The 19,350-nt window shown below is 36.5% G+C and overlaps 2 long non-coding RNA genes across 3 annotated transcripts in view; both read left to right on the forward strand.

The window, feature by feature from the left end:
* The window catches only part of LOC138915401 (uncharacterized), a 113,105-nt gene that overhangs the window by 7,272 nt on the left and 86,483 nt on the right, over positions 1-19,350 (forward strand). The gene's annotated exons all lie outside the window — the stretch shown is intronic.
* On the forward strand, positions 1,077-3,275 carry LOC138915402 (uncharacterized). Its single transcript, XR_011421296.1, has 2 exons — positions 1,077-1,212; positions 3,071-3,275. It is a non-coding gene; the product is annotated as an uncharacterized lncRNA (long non-coding RNA).

Consider the following 19,350-nt stretch of genomic DNA (forward strand, 5'->3'; position numbering starts at 1 on the left):
CTTAATAACCAAGCTTTGTCTGTATAAGGCATACTCCTATTGTGAAATTCTAGTTGTCTAGAATAGATTTTTTTTGATACTCACTTATTGTGTACCTTCATCCCTTTATTCAATAATCAGTCAGCAAATGTTTTTGAGTAGCTGCTGTCTGCAGAACACCTTGCTAAGCACTTTGCTAGGAACTCCAACAGACAGTAGAGAAAAAACCTGTCCCAAGCCCTATGAGTTTATAATCTAGTGATAACAGTGTGCATAGCTATTCTTGAGGCTCCGTACAGAGCAGCTGATATGGCTTAGGCGGCAAGACAATATCATACTACAATGAAACCATGTTGGGGGATTTGATCTGTGAAATATATCTAGGAGGGTGAGAGTAGATATGAGTTTGTGGATAAGTAGATGGATAAATAAGAATTATTTCAATTATAGAAAAAAAATAAGACTTTAGTAATATTTCATTTTTATGAGGTTTCCTCCCAACAAAGGATATGGAAAGTGCAAATAACTTAGAAAATCAACCCACTGTAGCAGTGTGACAGAGTAAGCTTAATCTCTGTTTCTACCTGAGGGATTCTGAGAATTCATTGCAGGCCACTAGGGCTCTTGTTTGAATAAAACTCTGTAAGACCCTTACGTGGTCAAGCAAGAAGACCATTAAGCATCTTATAAACCTGAGTTGAGGACCTGGGGATAGTAGATTACTCACTTGTCCCACTCCAGAGCACCAAGACATTGTGCAGGAGGAGTGCTGTCTGTAGGACATAAGATCAGGCTATTCTCTTTTCCAACACAGGTCTGGAAGTCTGGATCTCAGCACAGAAGCTGAAATTTTGAAAGGTCAAGATCACCCTCTCTCGGGTCAGAATATCTCTACACTAAGCTGCAAAGCCCTTTTCAGTCAGAGGTGCGAACTTCACCCTGAGTGATTCAGCACTTCGTACTCTGAGAAGATGGCAGCCTTGGTGGTTGATGGAGGAGAAGTGGGGCCACCAGTGACACCAGAAAGAAAGACTCATAGGATTGGTAGATAAGGTCACCTCAGTCTCCTCTAGTCATTGGTGATGAATGGAAAAGTGAAACTCATGCAGCTCTCCTTAGCTCTGTGAATCTGTCCCTGAAGAAAAAATGGCATCCCACCTCCTGAAAATGGCACAATGGGTTAGGCAGTTGGAGAACGGGCAAATAGCACAACAAATACAGGGGAAGTCTGAGGTAAGAAGATTATAACTGGAACTTCTTGTTTCCAGTAATAAGCAGTTTGGCCTTCAGATTACACTTAAAAAGTAAACAAACTAAATAAAGAAAACTTTAGAATTTCCAATTTACAGTTAACTTATGCCTTGAATAGTTGTGAAAGAATTTCTACCCAAAACAAGAAGTAGGATGAAAATATGTCTCAGTGTCTGAAAAGTCCAAGAAGTATATTGTATCTTGTTAAAATCTATCAAAATCATCATGTCTGACATAACTTTCTGTCTCTAATAATACAACTATCAAATTTCTAGAGAATATTTTGGGACAACTTAGCAGTGTAATAATGAAATGTTTTAGGACATTTAAAAAACCTACTTTTAATGACCATGGCATGGATCAGCATAATATTAACAACAAATGAAACCAAAGCATTTTAAAAGAAAGCTGTGTAAGTGCTGAGAATTTTAACTTTAATGCACATTCTTTATATTTGAAATCCTTTAATACTCTGCACATGTAAAGGAAATTTTGTATAATGTATTAAATATTTACTGTTTTGCCTGCATATATTCTACTTAGAGAAAAATTTTCATAAAGATATCCCGGATATTGGGTGGAGGCTCCTTATGGAGTTTCTACATGTCTGGTGACAGTTTCTGTCCTTCATTATCTTTTCCAGGATGTTTGTATAGCAAACAGCCTTGGAAGATAAAGGTAGTACAATGCCTTCCTCCAAGACAGAGAGAAGATTTTTTCTGACCAGGATAAAAATGACAATGTCTCCTTGTGGGGCAAAAATTGAGCAGGTTTGCTTGCAGCTCCTTGATAAACTGGAGATTTCCTAAGCTCAGAGTTCCTCAACTGTGCCACAAGCCCACTCTGTGTAGGGCATCCACCTCAGTCCACCCTTGCATCCCATCCTCATGGGACTTGATGGACAAGAGAAATTGATCTGAACATGAAACTAGTTCTGCTTGCTGTATCTTGAGTAATGAAGTCCTCTGTTTCTCACTCTTAAGTCTTGTGTCTTTTGCTAGCATGCATTAAACTGTGACAGGCTAACATATTAGCTTATAAGGTAAAATCTCAGATCCTTCATAGTTGTTGACACCAGAGAACAGAGAAGATAGCTGGAGAAGCCTCATAGTGTTACTAGGGATAAGGAGATTTTTCTCAGATAATGATGCTAAATCAGGCGAAACTGTTAATCTGGATCAATAGTTATTAGTTTATTTTAACCCCAATGAGGGAAGGAAATAAAAACAACATCTAAAGTGATTCATAACCCATACTAGAGATATGAAGTTAGGATTTTAAAATTTAATTTAATCTATTATCTTACTCAATTTATTAATATAAATCCAGAGGCAAGTTAGCTGGTGATATTAATTGATGCTAACTTATAGTGTTTTCAACTATCTGACCTCAGCCAGTACGGTTTTATCAAAAGCTTGGCTGAATTAGTCATTGCTGAACCTTTCTTAAATGTAGTCACATAATCTTTAAACATGAAGGCACCCAAGATTAAATCAATATGACTTCTATGACATGACTACATTAATGGGTTTTGGGTTATAATATAATATTGGCCACTATATATAATAACTAAAATGATTTATTCTATCTGTGCTAAAAGGAGAAAAGGTATACCTGGTCATCTTAAAATTCTGTCTTTTACAAAATATTTATATCACATTTATACTCTTTATAGCAAAAAGTTTTTTTTTTTTAAGATTGGCACCTGAGCTAACAGCTGTTGCCAATCTTTTATTTATTTATGTTTTTTCTGCCTTATCTCCCCAAATCCCCCCGGTACATAGTTGTATATCTTAGTTGCACGTCTGTCTAGTTGTGTCATGTGGGATGTCACCTTCAGGTGGCCTGATGAGCAATGCCATGTCGACGCCCGGGATCCGAATCGGCGAAACCCTGGGCCGCCGCAGCGGAGGGTGCAGACTTCACAGCTCGGCCACGGGGCTGGCCCCAGCAAAAACTTTGTGATAATGTAGTTTTTCACCTGCTGACCTTGTCTTCCAGTTATTTTTAAGAAGAATTAATAAATTTTACATTATAAACCTGAACTTTCTCTCTGAAAAAATGGAACTATATAAACCAGAGTTCGTATTTTACTTTGGACAATGATATATCAAAACGTATTTCATGTGGATGAGCACATGAGATGGTAAAGTAAGCCTGAACGTATCTAGAGCCAACAATGTAATCTATTATAAATTCTAAATAGAGGCTTAGGGGAACATCGCATCTTCCTAAATATAGGTAATCAGTAATTTGTGATGATACATTAAATTGGCATTTTGCCATATTGTTCAAATAAAGGAAAATAATGAAGAGAAAATGTTGTATAATCACACTCAATTTATTTATTGCATCTTCATTTCATAGCTAATCTGATTTCATTTGTTACCATCCGTCTGCAAAGAATTAGATTCTTAAGGTTTTCATGGACTTGCAACTTATTTAATATTTCTTCGGAGCAGATTACTCTCCTCTCTCCCAGACTTTACCATGGAAGGCCCTGTCCTGTTGGCCTGCATGAGTGCTGAGAAGCCCCTTCCTGTGCAGTTGTTTGTTTTCTTCTCCCTCTTTCTCCACAATTTCCATTTAATCTCCTTTGTAAAAGATGATTAAAAGTACCGAAAGGAGATGGAAATTTTCCATTAAACCATCCTGGCGATGGCGTAACTGAGGAGCTACGAGAATGAAATGAAGGGTTCTGATGACAAGACTATATCTAGCTTCTGTGAAACTTCAGGCTTTGAAAATTCTCTACCCAGACTTGCAGAATTCTGCTTTCTATACAACAGCATGGAAACAATTTTGCTATAATTATTTAACTTTGTTTTTCATTTTTTAATGGTCACTAGATAGGTATATCCTATATTTTTCCATTTTCCTTTTAACATAAAAGCTCCAGTCTCTATTTTGTTCAATATGATCCCCAGGCAAAGAGGGAATCCTGCTATCAATTCTAAAATAATCTTACCCAGGAAAATATCTTCATAAAATGATATAATAAAACCTTATTTATGATATGAGGTACCCGGAATAGTCATATTCTTAGAGGCAGAAAGTAGAACAGTGGTTACCAGCGGTTGGGGGGAAGGAGGGATGAGGAGTTCTTGTTTAATGGGGACAGTTGCAGTTGGGGATGATGAAAAAATTCTGGAAATGGATGATGGTGATGGTTGCACAACAATGTGAATAGACACTGTCACTGAATTGTACACTTAGAAATGGTTTAAATAGTCAATTTTATCTTATGTATATTTTACCACAATAAACTAAGTAAAACTAAACAAAGCAACTTACTCAATTTCTAAAAAAAGAAGATATTCCCCTTTTCTCTATTTGGCTTCCTTCTATAAAATACTGCATAATTTTTGTAAGCTTTCACATTTTCTATCTGCCCCAACACTGTATAATGCACTTATTTTATTGTGCTTTTATATAAACTTGAAAGAGAAAGAAAAACTACTTTTACTCATTTCCAACTTTTCATTTTCATGAATTCCAGCCCATGTTATCTTTTTAATTCAAAATGTGTGGTCATATCAGTATATTTCTTAAAAAAATTTTTATTTCCTTATTTTCATTATCTCACACCATCAACTTCAGCCAGAATTTCAACTTGTATAAATGTGATCTTTTAAGGGAGAAGACACATGAAAAAAGAATTAGAAAATACGGACTATAGATGGAAGGGAGAGATGTAGAATTGTAACAGTCTGGCATTTCTAAGGAGGCAGAGGAGGAAAAACAACCTTTCTGTCTACCTTCTTAAGTTCAGTGGCTGGGCCTGCTAATTAAACTGACAAAAAACAGATTAACAGGAGAAAAGGTTTATTTTACATACATATGGGGGCCTTCACAGAAAAGAAGTGAAAACCCCAAGAAACCATTAGACCTGGCAGCTTATATGCTGTTTTAACAAAGGAAGATAAATTGTGGAGAAGAGACCAGACAAAGGAAGAGAAGTTTGGGCATCTAGGGGTGGTAAATTTTGGGAACATAAATATATGGGGGAAGCTAATGGAAGATAAGAGTTATTTAGCAAGGTTTGTTTATAGAAACTCAAGTCAGTGAAGTTTCCAGTGATGAGAGCTCTTTCTTGATTAAGAATTGTTCTCCTCAGTCAAAGACCATATGATCTCACTCGTAAGTAGAAGATAAAAACAACGACAAACAAACACATAGCATTGGAGATTGGATTGGTGGTTACCAAAGGGGAAGGGGGGAGGGCAAAAGCGGGGATTAGGCTCACATGTGAGGGGATGGACTATAATTAGTTTTTGGGTAGTGTAGGGGAGGAAGACATTTCCTCTTCCCAAATGGGGGTTCGTCTGGCCGGAGAACAAATTAAATTCACATGAGACAGAATAGCAAGAGAAAATTAAACAAAGCTTTATGAGGAACCATGGCCCGGGGCCTTTCTTCCTGAAGGAAGAAAGGGCACCCAAGAAGTGGGGTGCACATAGTGGTTATATACCCCCAAACAGGGTGTTTCACATGTGATTGAAATGTCCCTCCCACAATCACAAGATTGCCCTGTCAGCACAGCGCTTGATGGACACAGCAGGTAGTGGTCTGCTGTCTCAGAGGGCATAGCCGGAGCCAAGTCGATTGTCTGGAGCTGGGTGGTCACAGGTGAGTGCCACAATCAGTTCCTAGCCTAAGGAAAGATGCTTAATCCTTAAAGAAATGCCAGTGTCAGGAGGGGGAGGGAAGTCAGTTACAGGAGGTTACCAGAGAAGCACAATAAAATGCAGATTTAAGTCCTTGCCTTTGGTATTGATTAAGAGTTTCTAGAGAGAAGGTCGTCTCCTTTCTTCTTCCTGGTACAGAGAGGGAGGCACCTTTTACAGATAGAGATTTACCTTACAAATGTAAACGTGTCCTAACAAAGGGCAAGTTCCATTCCTCAGAGCCTCCTTCCCTGTCCCAGTTTATCAAAAGCAATCAGCCTCAAATAATCCTGATGCCAAAGAGACATATCTTGGGGTGGCCAATTCCAGGTCCCCACAGTAGTGAACATGATGTAATCTACACAGAATTCAAAATATATTATGATGTACATCTGAAAGCCATATAATGTTATAATGCAATGTTACTGCAATTAAAAAATGAATAAATAAAAATTTTTTAAAAAAAGAGTTTTTCTTCTCTTCCTGGTACTGTAGAGGGAGACATCTTTACAAATGGAAATGTATGCCCTGCTTTTAGGCAGAAGGGGGAAGAGCAGAGCAGAGCATTCCTATTGTGTTTGCTGTTTCTGAATTGCTTTCAGTTCAAAATAATCATTATGCCAAAATGGTGTATTTTGGGGTGGCATTTTCTCATCCCCTTCACTACTAAGATGCGGTGTGAAACTGTATCCTTGTAAAAACTTAGAACATGCTTGTGACGCTTAATCTGACAGCAATCACGACTAATTATCTGATTTCACTATCAAGCAAAACAAATGGTCAAAGGGTGATTCTTTAGCGCCCTGAAGTTACAATTTCACCTACACCTTCTATTCTATTCCTAATTTAGTCAGCTTTCCTTACAATTAAGTTTAGGCTGTTGTATACTGTATAGTGCCATGCATGATTTATATACTACATACAAACACATATACCAGGTAGGTCTTTGAAATGTTTGGACAATAGGAGGTGCTATGAATCACATGAATTGAATGTTGAATTTCTGTATATATATATACATGCATTTTACTTGTAACAGTGTTCATCGTTCTTGTCGAAGTCTCCAACGTATCCATGGCCAGTAAAGGTATTGAAATATGTTACTCAGCTGAGAGAAAAGAAAGTCTGTGCTCTAAAGAGTGGTCATCAAATATGTCCAGTAGTTTATTTAAAATATGAGAAGTAAGCAACTTTTCCAAGTTTAAAAAGGTAGGAATATTATGTGACCTTGTGATTTCTTCTTCCCTTTTTTGGGTCATTTTTAGGCCAATAACTTCTAGAGGAAAAAAATGTGAAAGAGCCATTAGGATCTGCCCTGCACATTGAAGCTCTTTTCTAAACAGCTTTTGAGAAATAGTAGATTTTGCCTTTTGCATTGTTTCCATTGTCTGTATAAACACCTCCATTAAGGGTGTTTTTGAGAATAATGGCAGAGCACTTAAAAGGCTGAGGAGCTTCGATACTGTTCTTTAGAAGTGCTTCCCATAGCTCAGGTAGCCGCTTGTCAGAGCATATCTGTGATCCCCAGCAGCATACTGTGGAAGGAAGTTCACAAGTCCTGGGGGTTATGTACGGACTTGATAACCTGATAAAACTCTGATGCCACCTGTTTACTCTAGGCACAATGCCTGCTAGAGAACACAGTACCATGAAGGAGAGAGAGAGACACACACACATACAGATTTAAGATTAAACTACTGCAGGATCTCAGACTTCCAAGGGCATAAGTACACACCATGTTTGTTTCTATGCTGCTTGCTGATGTGCGAGTTAACAGAGTGTAAATTACTTAGGGAAGGAGAAACTACTTCATCCACATTTAAAGACTTTTAATTGTCTTTTTGTACAAGGTATACTGTGTATAATTTAACTGAAACTTAAATTCAGTGAATTGGAAACATTTATTGCTTTTCAGATATGTGTTTATTTGCTTTAGCAGTATGCTTGGTGCCAGTATTGGATTGACACACCTGAATTTACTTAGTTTAGGAAGAAGCAGTCTACTTTTGTGATGTATAAAATAATTTTTCAAGGCAAAGTTTAACTGTAAGTGGCTAAATCCCAGTAAGATTCCCCAGTGTGAAGCATTCTCGCTTCATAGTTACTTGGCAACAAGAAGACAATAATGACAATAATAATAATAGTAATAATAATTGTAATAGTAATAATAGCTAACATCTGTTGGTGTTTTTAAATGCCAAGCACTCCTCTAAGCTCTAGCTATCCCCTTTTTACTGATGCCGAAATTGGAGTTCAGAGAGATAAAGATTAAGTTAACTTGCCCAACATCACACAACTAGCAAACGAAGAGTCATTACTCAAACCTAAGCAGTTGAACTTCAGAGCTCAGGCTCTCAGCATGGCGAAAGGTGAATGCATTGCCCTTGTTTTAATCTCCCTCCTATGAAGCCCTCCCTAGCATAACTTTTTCCCAAGGATTTATACTATATTAATGGCAATATCAAACTACAGACTTTGACTTGCTCTACTTTTGTTCTGAAGGTTGCTAGTTTGTTACTAATATCAGATATGCCACCTGTTGATTTGAAGTTCTATAACATAAGTTGATGTCAGGCACATGTATACAAAACAGTTGAAAAATGCTAATTTTTTTGCAAGGTAATAAATCTATAATTGCTAAGATTATGTGCCATCTGCATATAAACCATACTCTTCATGCATCTACCTATTTGAAGATAATTGAATGAGAGTATTTGGGCAGATATTAGATATACTTGTTGATAAACTCACCAGACATAAAAACAAAAGGTAATCTGGATCAATAAGAAAACACTCAATAACTAATGACTTGAGTTCTAATAACTCAAGCTACTATTGTGTCGAGAGAAATAAAATATAAGAGCCAACTATATGCCTTAACAGATTAAGAGTTTGGACAAATTTATTAATATTTTAAACATTTTATGAGCTTTTAGTTGAATATACTGTAATTAACTTATTTCAATGCTTTTCTTAAGTATTAATTCTATATTAGTCACTGTATCTGGCACTGAATATAAAGGCAAATTTACTTCCTTGGTGTGAAGTAAATAGGAATTTTGATACAACACAGTAAGTGCTATTATAATAGAGACACAGTTCAGACGGCATATGTAGGGACAGCAACTATCGTAGCTGAATAATGAAGCAGGAACGCATTAGAAAATGATTCCTGTACCTAGAGATCTTTGAGATTTCAAGGATGAGAAGTGGACCAGTCAAGGAAGGTAGGCAAGGTTGATCCAGGCACAGATTCATGCATTAATTAACGTGTAAAAGCAAGAAGTTGAAAGACCTTATGACATTTTAGGAGAAAGCAAATAGTTTAGCATAAAATTTGAAATGTTCGTTTAAAATGTTAGTATTTTAACACCAATTGCATATACAGCATCTTCCAAATTTCTGTGAAAAGAAAGAATGAAAATTGGGTTTTACTCACAATAGTTTCCACTCTAATTGCAAAAACAGCATACACATAAAGATCAAAAATTTTCATCATACTGCTACTAATAACAATGTTATAGACACTTACAGAAAACTTATGGAATACCAAGTAGTATGCTTCACATTGGAAGCAAAGAGAAATAAGATACAGTTCCTGCCCACAAGGAGTTTGCAGTTAGTGTTAGAGACAAGTATGTCAATAGGAACTTTTAATATAAGCTGGTAAAGGCTAAATAAAGCAACACATAGGATACCATGGAAATAGGAAAGAAGGGCATCTATCCTAGGCTACATGGATGTCAAGGAAGTGACTCAGAGGAGGCAGTACTGAAGGACAAACAGAAATTAACCACACTGAGGGAGAGGGGAGGGGTAGAAGGCATTTCCAACAATGATGGAGTAAAGAGGTAGGAAATCATACTCTCTCCAGCAAACAAAGAAACAGATACTATAATGCTAAACAAACTTGTCAAAAACTCTTTTATATTTTCAGCGCTCCAGAAATTGACCAAAGATTAACAAGGAATAGAGAAACGTTTATTCATGAGAAGCTGCTGAAGTTTGATATAAGTCTGTTGTGCCTTTGTTTGGAGCTTTTCTCACCACCCCCAGCTAGGATCCATCAGGAATAGTAACAAGAGTTGCTGACATGAAAACCAGTAACTGCTGGCAGAGAGGCTAATTTGATTTGGAATTTTTAAACATAAATATGTTTTAAAAACTTGGAATGGAAAGATGTCTTGGAAAATGGCAGAGTAAGGCCCTCCTATAGAGTTGTTGAGTTTTTCTGTGGTAAATGCAATCTGTAGGCACACTCAGGGGCAGTTTATTTTTACTGTTTTTGTTCCCTAGGTATGAGTCATATTTTGTTATTTCTTTGTATGTCTCATAATATTTTGTTGAAAAGTGGATATTTCAGATATTATTTTGCAGCAACTCTTGATTTCAATATTTTTCCTTGAATGTTGTTGATGTTTCTGTTTTCATTTTTGTTATTGTTATTTTTCTGTTTCTTGGGAGTTTTTATTTGTTTGCTTTTTAGTAACTTAGACTTAATCTGAGAATTCGCTCCACCTAGTGTTACGCAACCCCTGACATCTCTATTTATTATTTTACTTTTTATCTTGGCTTCTTGGGACTCATCCCTTTTTCTGCACGGTTTAGTGATAAGGCAATGATTAATCAGGGGTTGGGATCACATAGTTCGAGCCAGTAAGATTTCTACTTTCTCTTGATAGGTCTCTGTGTGGTTTGTGGAGCACATTCAATGTTCTTGAAGGTTTCAAGTTGGCCTCAGCCTTTACTTTAACCAGGCCCTCTCAGGAGTTCCTTGAATTGATTAAGGCCTCTCAAAGAGACAGGGATGTCTTGGATGTTTGCCTGTCTCAGGTCTTTCCTTCCAAATATGTAACTTGCCAGTCAGTAAGGAATGTCTGAAGAGCATAACTATTCCTTCTATGACTTTCCAGAAGTGTAGGCTCTTCACAAATATTTCCCATCAGAACAGCTATTATTAATGACAATGGCAGCAGGAACGAGTTTATCCTTGCGGCTCCAAATCAAATTAGCTACTGGTTTTCATGTCAGCATCTCTTGTTACTATTCCTGATGGATCTGAGCTGGGGGTGGTGAGAAAAGCTCCAAAGGCACAACAGACATATCAAACTTCAGCAGCTTCTCATGAATAAACGTTTCTCTTTGTTGTTAATCTTTGGTCAATTTCTGGAGCACTGAAAATATAAAAGAGTTTTTGACAAGTTTGTTTAGCATTATAGTATCTGTTTCTTTGTTTGCTGGAGAGAGTATGATTTCCTACCTCTTTACTCCATCATTGTTGGAAATGCCTTCTACCCCTCCCCTCTCCCTCAGTGTGGTTAATTTCTGTTTGTCCTTCAGTACTGCCTCCTCTGAGTCACTTCCTTGACATCCATGTAGCCTAGGATAGATGCCCTTCTTTCCTATTTCCATGGTATCCTATGTGTTGCTTTATTTAGCCTTTACCAGCTTATATTAAAAGTTCCTATTGACATACTTGTCTCTAACACTAACTGCAAACTCCTTGTGGGCAGGAACTGTATCTTATTTCTCTTTGCTTCCAATGTGAAGCATACTACTTGGTATTCCATAAGTTTTCTGTAAGTGTCTATAACATTGTTATTAGTAGCAGTATGATGAAAATTTTTGATCTTTATGTGTATGCTGTTTTTGCAATTAGAGTGGAAACTATTGTGAGTAAAACCCAATTTTCATTCTTTCTTTTCACAGAAATTTGGAAGATGCTGTATATGCAATTGGTGTTAAAATACTAACATTTTAAACGAACATTTCAAGTTTTATGCTAAACTATTTGCTTTCTCCTAAAATTCTCTCTTCCATAAAAGTAATGACTCATTGTCTAAAAATGTTGGAATGAGCATTTTCAGAGGTCTGAAAGATAACCAAATTCTTGCAGCAATAACGGAGCATTTATTCATGAAAAAGTTTGTTGAATTTCATTAAGAACAGCAGACTTTGTACATTTTAACAAGCCCTAATACCATACCATACTCTCCAACTCCACAGTAGCCTTGAAAATAATCTGTAATCCCAATGAAATCCAGCAGCCTGGCAGTTGGAAGCGGCAGCATGTGGTTGGAAATCTTGTAAGGAATCATTCCCAAAGAACTGTTATATTAGACCTCCCTGGTGGTTCCTTGGACAATGAAATTTGCAAAGCTGTCTGTATTTCACCTGATTCAGAGTACACTCATTATTAAATGTCTTTTCCTCCTGGGTTAATTGTTGAGAACAATTATAGACAATCGATTAATTTTGTGGGTGCCTTATGGTGTGGATAATAACTGGGATAGTCAGTAGATAACAAAAAGCTGATTAAGGAAAAACTGGGGAATAAGAAGTCCTTAGGCACTTGAAAAACACAGACTATTCTTGGGAACCCATTCACAAGATTGTGGGCATGTCCAGGGCTTGGCACATGCTCTGAATTCATGACAAAAAGACCTAAGTTTTCACTTCCAGTTATCCTGGAGTTTCTACACAAGATGGAAGTGAAGGATAAGGCAGAGTTATCAACTGCCTGAGTGTTGAAGGCATACCTCAAAACACACACAGAGCTCCTTCCAAAAAGTTGACTTGTTTCCAGGTGTTTTAGAAAAATCTATGCCCAATTATTATCTGACCATTGTATTAATCAGCAAAAACATTAGTGGCCACATGCAAAAAAGACTATGGATTTTACAGAATTACTTTAGAAAAGCAACTAAACAAGCAAAAAACTAAAACAACAACAACAATAAACACTCTGTAGAGTGTGGGTGGTATCTGATTTTGATTTCCTCATATTAATTCTCTGACATCAATTGAGTATCCTATAATTTGATTCAATTCTAACCAAAGTTAATACAAACGTTACAAGTTATGGGCAAAGTCCTTCACAACATTCCTGTGCAGATGGGCACTGTCCCTGGAGAACTCCCACGTGTTAGACTTACTAGACAAAGACTTTAAATCAGTTATTTTAAAATTGTTCATAGAAGGAAAGGAAAGAATTAAAGGAAAATATTACAATGATGTTTCACCAAATATAAAGCATTAACAAAGTGAGAGATGTTATAACGATTAACCAAATATAAATTCTGGAGTTGAAAATACAATAACCGAAATGAAAATTCACAGGAGTTGTCAAAAAAAATTTAAGCACGCAGAATAAAGAATCAATGAGTTTAAACATAGGTCAATTAATATCCAGTCTGAGACGTTGAAAAAAAATGAAGTAAAATAAGCAGAACCTCACAGACCAATGAGACACCATCAAGCATACCAACATATACATAACGAAGTCTTAGAAAGAAAGGAGAGAAAGAAGGAAGAAGAAATAATATTTGAAGAAACTTCCCAAAATTTGATTTGTTAAAAGCATTACACATCCAAGGAGCTCAACAAACTCTAATCAGTATAATTCCAAGAGAATCATACACCTAAACACATCATAATGAAAGAGTTGATATTCAAAGAGAAAATTTTGAAACTATCAAGACAGAAGCTTGTACAAGAGTACCTCAGTAAGATTAATAGCTGACTTCTCATAAGAAACCATGAAAATGAGAGACAGTGGGATGATATATTCAAAATACTAAAAGAAAACACTGTCAACTCAGAGTTATATATCCATCAAAATTATTCTTAAAAAATGAAGAAATTTATACATTCCTAGGTAAATAAAAACTGAGAGAATTTGCTGCTAGGATAATTGTCCTACAAGAAATACAAAAGGGAGTACTTCAGGATGAAATCAGTTCTTCAGGACACTAGACAATAACTCAAATCCAACAAAGAAATAAGCAATACTAGTAAAGGTAATTACACAGGTAAATACAAAAAATATTTTTCTATTTTAACTCCTTTTTTATCCTAAATAATTCAAATTACTACACAGAACAATAATTACAAATGAGTTGTGATGGACATGCAGGTATAAAGATGTCATTTTTATGAAAATATCAGCACCCAGGAGATAGAAGGGAAAGAGCAATAAAGGAGCAAAGATTTGTATCTTACTGAAAGTGAGTTGGTGTTAACATGAGATAGATTATTATAACTTAAGGTGTTAATTGTTATCTTCAGAGAAACCAATAAGACAATAAGTCAAAAACATATAATAAAAGAAGTGAGAAGGGAATTAAGATGGTACAGTAGAAAACCTCTCTTTCTCCCTTTTTTTCCCTTTGGCTCTACCCTCTCTGTTACCTGACCAGAGTAGTCCTGCTTCTTGGTAAGTTAAAATCAAAGTTTTCACCAGAAGTAGTTGTCACACGAAGTAAATTTTATTTGCAGCAAATGAAAGGAGTCCACAGGGAATAATTTCACAAAGCTGTGACACTCCTCCCTTCAAAGGGAAAGTGGTGCCTTTATTTGGGGTTGAGAATGAATATTAAAAAGTGAAATTTTGTCATCCCATGTAGAGGTGGGTATAAGCTCACACAGACATAGTCTGAAATCATGCTTTAACGTACATTGCATGTTATATTAAGAAGGCTTAAGTTCCTCCTGGGGTAGTGATCTTAGCATTACAATAAGGTAAAGCTTACTTTTATATACTTCTCTGCCCGTCTGCACAGGAGTCACTCTTGTGGTTGGGATCTGGACCCATTCAGGGAAGTTGGTGTTTAGATCTTCCTGGAACATGGCTTAAACCCACAAACTCAAGGACGTTAGAGAGAAGAACATCTGCAATTTTCAGCAAGACAAGAGAAATAGGTCAGACAACACAAGAGAATTAGGTCAGAGTCCATGGCTGATGACACCTGCACTCTTTTTTATTTTTATTGATACGCAGTTCACATACCATAATATTCAACATTTTAAAGTGTGCAATTCAGTGGGTTTTAGTATTTTAACAGAGTTGTGCAACCATTACTGCTATCTAACTCCAGAACATCTTCATCATCCTCCAAAGAATTCCATAATCATTAGCAGCCGTATCCCATTTCTTCCTATCTGCTAGCCCTTAGCAATCACTAATTTACTTTTTGTCTATATTCATTTGACTATTATGGACATTTCGTATAAATAGAATCATACAAAATATGGCCTTTTTTGAATGGCTTCTTTATCTTAGCACAATGTTTTAGAAGTTCATCCATGTTACAGAATTCTTTCTTTTTATGGCTGAATAATATTCTATTTTATCGATATACTACTTTGTGCACATTCATTCATATATTGATGGACATTTGGGTTGTTTCCACTTTGGAACTATTATAAATAATGCTATTAACATTGCTGTACAATGTGTTTGTATACATATGTTTTCATTATTCTTGGCCACTCCTTCCAATCTTCGTCCAGTTGGCAGAATGATCCTTTTAATCATAGATCAGATTGTAATATTTCCCCTGCTTAAATATTTCATTGCTGTTCATTGTATTTACAACAAAATGAGAACCCTGTAACCTGGCCTTAAGCTCCTCCATGATCTCATTCTTAGCTCCATATGCAATTTTGTCTCCTGTCACTCTTTGCATCTCCACTGGCCTTATTCTCCCTTGAACACACCAAAGTAGTCCTCATCATTGCCATCCTACTTTCTTTTTAATAAGTTTTTTGTTATTGTGGTAAAATATGCATAACATAATTTACCACTTTAACAATTTTTAAGTGTACAATTTTATGGCACTAATTACATTCACAATATTGTACAACCATCCCACTATTAAGTTCCAAAACTTTTCATACCCCCAAAGAGAAATTCTGTACCATTTAAGCAATAACTCCCCACTTCTCATCCCCATCTCCTGGAAACCTCTAATCTACTTTCTGTCTGTATGAATTTGCACATTATAGGTATTTCATATAAGTAGAATTTTAAAATATTTGTCTCTTTGTGTCTGACCTACTTCATTTAGCATAATGTTTTCAAGGTTTATCCATATTATAGCATAAATAAGAACTTCATTCTTTTTAAAGTTAAATAATATTTCATTGCCCATAGGGGCACCCACATTTCATAGGTGTTTGGTAATTATTAATTATGACATCATGGACCCAAGCACATGTGATTTGACCTTACACATCATGAAGCAGAAGGCTATAAAACACACACAATTGGATTATGGAATGTGAGAAGCATGAACCAAGGTAAACTACAAAGTGTAAAGCAAGAAATGGAATGTTTAAATATCACAGTTCTTGGTATTCACAAACTAAATGGACTGGAAGGGGACACTTTCAGTCAGACAACGACAAGATGTTCTACTCTGGAAATGACAAATTCAGAAGGAACAGAGTAGCTCTAATGCAGAGGCAAGATGTAGAACAGACAGAGGCTATAATGCAAGGTCTGATCAAATAATAACAATTAGACTTCTGGGAAAACCTATAGCTTATTAACATAACCATCGTCCAAGCCTATGCTCCAACTACAGATGCTGAAGAAGATGAAACTGAAAGTTTTTACACAAGTTTCCAAGAAGAAATTGATCATACAGCAAAACAAGACATGCTGATAATTATAGGTGACTGGAATGCAAAAGTAGAAAATAGGGCAAAATCAAATGTCATTGGAAAATTTGGACTAGGAGTCAGAAATGAAGCAGGAGACCAGCTCCTGGATTTCTGCAAATCTAACAATATGTCCATTGCAAAAACATGCTTCAAGCAACTGAACAGGTAACTATATACATGAACATCACTAGATGGCCAATATAGAATCAAATAGTCTATGTAATTGGAAACAAGAGTTGGAGAAGCTGTATTTTCTCTGCCAAAACAAGACCAGTAACAGATTGTGATCCTGCTCATGAACTGTTAATATCAAATATAAGAGCGAACCTGAAGAGGAACACTACAAGAATAGCAATGTCAAAATATAATGTAAACCAAGAATTTAAAGTGCACATAAAAGCCAGATTTGCACTGTTAAACTTAATTGACTGAAAATCAGAAGAATTATGGACTGAAACCAGAAATATTATTAAGGAAGAATGTGAAAAGAAAATACTTAAAGTGAAAAAAAGAAAAATCAAGATAGATGACAGAAGAAACACTAAAAATTCTTAAGGACAGGTGAGAAGCCAAAGTAAAAGGTGAAAAAAGTATGGTTAGAACCCTGAATGCAGTTTCTCAGTGACTGTAACACAGAGATAAACAGAACTATTATAATGGCCAATGCAAAGAGATAGAAGAAAACAACAAAGAAAGAGGAATAAGAGGTCTCCTCCTGAAGATTCAAGAAATCAAAAGGAAATTTAAACCTAGATTAAGAATGCTGAATGATCAACATGGAAGCACAATATCTGATCAGGCAAAAATAAAGGGACAGTGGAGATAGTACACTGAATATCTATACAGAAGAGACAAAAAGATGACAGATTTCCTTTGAAGAAGATTCCTATGACAAAGAACCTATAATGTCAGAAAGTGAAGTGAAAGCTGCCCCTGGAAGTACTGGGAAGAAAAAAAGTCATCAGGGGTAGACGGGATATTGATAGAATTATTGCAAGCCATAAAGACAGAATCTGTTAAAATCCTAACAAGAATATGCCAACAAATATAGAAAACAAAACAATGGCCTACAGACTGAAAATGCTCAATATACGTCCCAATCCCCAAGAAAGGGGATGTTGAGGTGTGCAGTAATTATAGAACTAGTGCTTTAATTTTTCATGTAAGCAAATTAATGTTCAACGTGCTGTAATAAAGGCTTTTCCCTTATACGGAGCAAGAAATGCCTGATGTTCAAGCTGGATTTCCAAAGGAAAGATGCTTACGAGATCTGATTGCAGGAACAGCCCCAGTCGAATGATTAAGTTCACATGCCCCCTTTCGGCAGCCCAGGGTTTCACGGGTTTGGATCCTGGGTGCAGACCTAGCACTACTCATCAAGCCATACTGAGACAGCATCCCACGTGGCAGAACTAAAAGGACCTACAACTAGGACATACAACTATGTAATGGGAGGCTTTGGGGAGAAGAAGAAAAAAAATGATTGGCAACGGATGTTAGCTCAGGGCCAATATTAAAAAAAAAGATTTAATTGTGATTATACGTTGGCTACTGGAGTGCTCCAAAGAATTTCAGAAGAAGGTTAGTCTGTGTTTTATAGACTACAGTAAAGCCTTTGACAGCATGGATCATAAAAAGCTATGGGCTTATCTCAAAGTCTTGGGCGTGCCTCCATACTTGATTATCCCCATGTGTACCCCATGTTGTGGGCAAGAAGCCACTGTCAGGACAGCGTATGGAGAGACAGAATGGTTTCCTATAGGCAAAGGTGTCAGACAAGGGTGTATTTTATATCCCTATCTGTTTAAGCTGTGCACAGAACATATCATACAAAAAACTAGGCTAGACTCCAATGAAGGAGGAGTGAAAATTGGTGGAAGAAATATCAACGATCTAAGGTATGCAGATGACCATCTTATTGGCAGAAAGCAGCAATGACTTTAAGCAACCCCTGATGAAAGTGAAAGAGGAAAGTACGAAAGCAAGACTGCATGTTAGCATCAAGAAGACAAAATTCACGATTTCAGAAGAACTACATAGCTTTAATATAGACAACAAAGATTATTGAAATTGTTAAAGATTTTGTTTACCTTGGTTCAGCCATGAATTTAAATCGAGACTGCAGCCAAGAAATCAAAAGAAGACTGAGACTTGGAAGGGCAGTAGTGAAAGAATTAGAAAAGATCACCAAGTATAAGGAAGTGTCATTAGAGACTAAGGCCAAGATTATTCATACTGTAATATCCCCAATTATTATGTACTGGTGTGAAAGCTGAACAGTAAAGAAGACTGACAGGAAAAAAATATATTCATTTGAAATATGAGGTTGAAGAAAAGCTCTATGGATACCCTGGACCTCCAGAAAGGTGAACAAGTGGATCCTAGAGCACAATAAGCCTGAACCGTCACTGGAGGAAGAAATGATAAAACTGAGGTTGTCTTACTTTGGGCGCATCATGAGAAGGCAGGATTTTAGGAAAAAGATAATAATGCTAGGAAAAGTGGAAGGCAGCAGAAAAAGAGCAAAACCAAGTATGAGATGGATTGACTCCATAAAGGAAACCAAAGGCATGAGTCTACAAGAGCTAAGCAGGGCTGTAGAGGACAGGACATTGGGACATCACCCATTCATAGGGTTGCCAGGGGTCATAGCTGACTTGAGGGCATATAACGACAATATTCCATTGTATGTAAACACTCTATTTTGTTTGCCCATTCATCTGTTGGTGGACACTTGAGTTGCTTCCATCTTTTGGCTATTGCTAATAATGCTGCAATGAACAGCAACTTTTCCTAACTATAATTGCAGAGACTTGTTTTACTTTTCTCTGTTCCTTAGCTAGCGTTCATATAGTATTTGACAGAGATTTCCTTGAATTCCAGGAGCTAAAACAGACAAACCAACCAAAAAAGTAAAAGTACAAAAAAAACACCTCTCCTACTTTTTGCAGATTGACTCTGTCCTGGCTTAGCCAGGCTTGTACTGAGCTTAGGCATCAGCCCAAAT

This window comes from Equus caballus, chromosome 9, assembly GCF_041296265.1.
Source record: "Equus caballus isolate H_3958 breed thoroughbred chromosome 9, TB-T2T, whole genome shotgun sequence".
NCBI lineage: Eukaryota > Metazoa > Chordata > Mammalia > Perissodactyla > Equidae > Equus > Equus caballus.